This window comes from Anneissia japonica, unplaced genomic scaffold (assembly GCF_011630105.1).
Source record: "Anneissia japonica isolate Jap-2015-1 unplaced genomic scaffold, ASM1163010v1 scaffold2139_len280258_cov182, whole genome shotgun sequence".
NCBI lineage: Eukaryota > Metazoa > Echinodermata > Crinoidea > Comatulida > Comatulidae > Anneissia > Anneissia japonica.
The window spans coordinates 252,970-257,487 of NW_022712526.1; positions in this window are offsets into that span (position 1 = coordinate 252,970).

The window sequence follows — 4,518 nt, forward strand, 5'->3', positions numbered from 1 at the left end:
AAATTGGTGTACATGTACTTTGTAATAGAAGTTATAGAATCCAATAAGCTTGGTTTCAAATCGAGCAAAGGTCACAATCATAAATTAAGCAATCAATTAATTCCTCTTAACTAGCCAAGGTCATGAGTTCTGATACTGAAAGAACATAAACTACAACTTAAAATATAGATTCATAATAATAGTTACAAAACTATAAGAATACAATACAGAGATTTAGCTCTGAAAAACAGGAAGTGTTTCGTTTAATAATTTACTGCCAAATGTTTTATTATTTTTGAACGAATGATGAAAAATGAAGAAATTTACAGAGAATTTAACAGTTCACAATTTTATGCAGTTGGTTCAATTTTTACTTGTGTCATGAATCTGTGTTTTTTTAAATCATGGCATTCATGTTAATTTTTAAGTACTTAAGCATGGTTTGGGAATGAAACAATATCGCTTCGTAAAAGGATTGTACTGTAATCCATGTTCAAGATTATTTCCCACCCAATATGGAAAGAAAATACCCTGAACCGTATGCTTCATGCATATGTATTATGCTATAGGAACATTATGGCTGCATACTTGAATTTATGCATACAATTATGAATATGTGCTTGTGATTAGTAATCATATTTATTTTTTAATCAGTGCATAATCATCTTAATTATGCTTGTGTGCAAAAATGTGTTTGCAATTGGATGGGGGTGGGGAGAAATTGGGGGTTTATTCATCTACTTGAAAAAACTCAGTAGTGATGATATTTAACTAGTAGTCAGTGCTATGTGCTAATCTTTTACGTCGTCATTTGACGTTGAATAAATTAATGTCTTTTTTCGACTATTTTTAAAGCTAGTTAGTCAAAATAAATTGTACGTGTTAAAAAGTTTTCAAGATGAAATCCAATATAAGTAGGAAAGCTACAGTAATCAAATGTTCAAGTCAAATGAATAAAAAATGATCTGTCAAATTTTGTGTTCCTTGTGTTATTCTACGCATTGTAGTATCGTAATAGATGTGGAAAAAATCTACATTCACCCAAACTTCACCATTAACAGAACATTTATTTTGATGTACAGTAGTTCGACGGGTGTTCCTCTTTCATGACAATGCAAATGACCCAGGCATGGATCCAGAGCTCACCCTGACTATCGCACAGATGGGCTGAGAAGATCCGAGTGCTTTAAAACAGATATCGGGCTATATGAACTGAAGTGGTGGTAGTTGAAACTTCATGATCATCTGCTGCTGCAGTTACTTTAGGCCTGCTTTTTAAATTTCAATCTCTCATCCTGACCTTCACCAAGGCCAACAGTTTGAGGAGCTGAATCCGCGCGTCTGTGACCTAGACGCATTACACTGGAAATATGTAGCCTGCTGTACAAATATACTCATAGTTAGTGATGTTGAGCTGATGATGATTTTTATTGTTTACTACAGTAGTGGTGATGGGTGTACATATCCAGATTCAAATACTTAAGAATTTTAAAATTCTAGCAGTGTTTTGTAAAGCAGTATACATTCAATCGTAACAGCATACTCTACCTCGTTATATTTAGTACAAGCATGAACGTATATCATAACCTAATATTAACTGCAAGGGGAATCCTGCATTCTGGAGAGCAAGCAAAATTCACCAAAATTATCCCAGAAACTAACCCATCATCTAATGACGTTTTCATTCTTGTAAGCAAGACGTCTTGTATTTAAACATTATTTCTTTGATTTACTTCATTCTCACCCAATACACGGCCGGCAATCAATCAAGCTTAACAACTAACCAATTAAAAAAGTGCCAGTGTTTTCCTACAAATGCACGTGTTTACTGCTGTCGTTTTGTGGGCTTAACAACAAAATATCCAAGGGGGAAGGAGGAAGGTTTAGCAGAACAATGCAAAATACATAGTTATCAACCTGAGAAATTTGAAATGCCTGACTACACCAATCAAAAATTTGTGACAATGAACGCGCAGGACCGCACTCGTCTCCCAAATTCAACTATGTGCGTGTTTGGCTAAGTTGTCTTGGTTGGAAAAGAGATTTTCTTGGCAATTTGATTCTGGAACGATAGCGAAAGCCCTTCACGGTTTACATATTTTTAATAAAACCAATTTCTTATCATTTTAAATAAATTTCCCTCTGAATTCGTGCTAAATGCGGGACAAATTTATGATTACGCATATGTTTCTGCAAAATGCGTGTTTCATCCAAAATCATGGGAAACCGTCCCGCATGAGGCGAGACGGTTGATAACTAGACTATAAAAATATACATATTTCTTATGTTCTGTGGATTAAGTCTTGATTTAATGCTCAGTGATTGGAGTTGTTTTTAGTCATTAGAAACAAAAGGATATGAATTATGAACCAAGAACCACGAGAAGCAAGCACTTCGAAAACAGATAGGCCCTAAGTGATAGTGATAATGTAAATGTAATCACGATTACAATGACTTCCTTGTACCTTGCAGATCCCATTTCAAAAAACCCCGCTAGAGATCAGTATTAGAAGTCGAAAGGGTTTGTGATGACAGGGACTTGGACTTCATTGAGTTTTGTTTTTGGGGGTTTACCAAACCAGATGAGAAGGTCTTTGGTAACGAATCGTGAAACAAAACCCACAGAATACTGTATATAAAGGTAAGATGAAAAGGCATTGACGCAATATTAATATAAATAACATGAAGACGACCACGCAGGCTCGTAGGTAGTTGGTGGGTGGGGGTGGTGTGCAGATGATGCGGCGGGACGCACCTCTCCCCCTCCCCATTTGAAAAGGTCATATCAAAGCTATATTTCACTATCGTTCGCAATTATCGCGAAATGCTTATCATCATTCCATTTCGTTTTCCAGCTGTTCTACCCACTTTTTTTCTAATAACTGCATGGAACGAAATTTGTTGGAAATTGATCAGCTCCGGTGATTGCACATTGATTCATATGAACAAAAAGCTGTTAAAATGTTCCTACACAATTTGATGAAAATATTAGGCCTATTTCTTCAGGTCTCTAGCAACACCAAATAAATGGAAATTTATACAGAATTTTCACAAATTATGAGTTTCAGAAATCCATTAAATAAAAACCTTAAAATCCCACTTTGTCAGCGGAGCTTCTAAAAAATACCGTGGACCCCGCTAATGGTCCAATGCTCACTTTGCTCTGAAACACACTCCTTCCCCACCATTAGAATTTCTGCCTACAGGCCAGGACATTTAAAACTGATTTATTTCTATTATCTTTGATAACTTTTAATGGGGTTTTTTTTTTTCTGATTTTTTAGATAATAAATATAGGTATATAGGCTTATGCTTATATCCCATAACAGCACAATTCTTTTTGCGTTTTTTTTAATTTTTTTTTTTATACATGACACTCATTTCTTTAGGATGTCTAAGACCCGTCAATAAGAGCGTGTAGGCCTACTATTGAGCCACCACCATTTTGACAATTATAATAGAAACTAATTGTCCATTAAAATTGGTCTTCATGGTAAATTCTACAAGATGAAAAATAATTCTTAATAAATAGAAAGGTTGGTATTGTGGCCTACACCATCGCTCTCAAACGTCGACAACCTTTCCGCTAAGCCCCGACCCTTCGATATTTTTGCTATTGTATTTTATCCAACTGAAAATATTGAGTTACGTATAAGGGACAACAAGGCGTATTCTTAAGGCCAACTCAGACAGCGTCGGCCGACGCAGCCCGACGCGATTTGTTGTCGCGTCGGGTCTGTGTGAGTTGAACGCAGACGCGATGGTGTGCGTCGGGGGCAGTCGCGTAGTAGAATATTAGACGTGTTTAATATTTCTCACGACGGCTTAAGACTGTCCCCGACGATAAATCGGGTCGGGCTGCGTCGGCCGACGCTGCCTGAGTTGGCCTTTAGCGATGATCTGATCGGGCAGTTGTTAAGTTTGATTCGGTCCTACTAAATACCACACGGAACCACTCGCGACCACACGGGACCACTCGGGACCGCTCGCGACCACATGGGTGCAAAAATGATAAAAATATTACCACACGAGAGTAGAAAACTACTTAATAATCAATAGAAACCAACTTTTAGTACGGTAATTATCCAAAATATGGTAAAAATGATTTTTTTTTTATACACATCTAGATGTGTATAAGAGACAGGTAATGCGGTGACATTGAGGTTCTGTAACGCATTCACGGCTCCAGAAACGCGTTCACTCTTGACCTCTACAACATTCACTACGTACAGTACGGTACGTTACATTTCATCCTGCGTGTATGCCTATTCTATGTATAGGCCTATTATTCTACTATAACTGTATTTATTACTGTATCTGCTTTGTATTTTTTATACTTATGCGTTTTTGACTCTTATTATTTTTATTATTATTTTTTTTTTTATTTGTATTGATCCTGTAGTTATGTTATGTTTTAGCCCAGAGACAAATCTAGTTAACTTCTTATGAATAATGTTTTTAAAGATGTATTTTGAGATGTTTTCTATGAAAATAAATAAATAAATGGCAGTAGTACCGCTTTTTGTGTTTCAATGTATT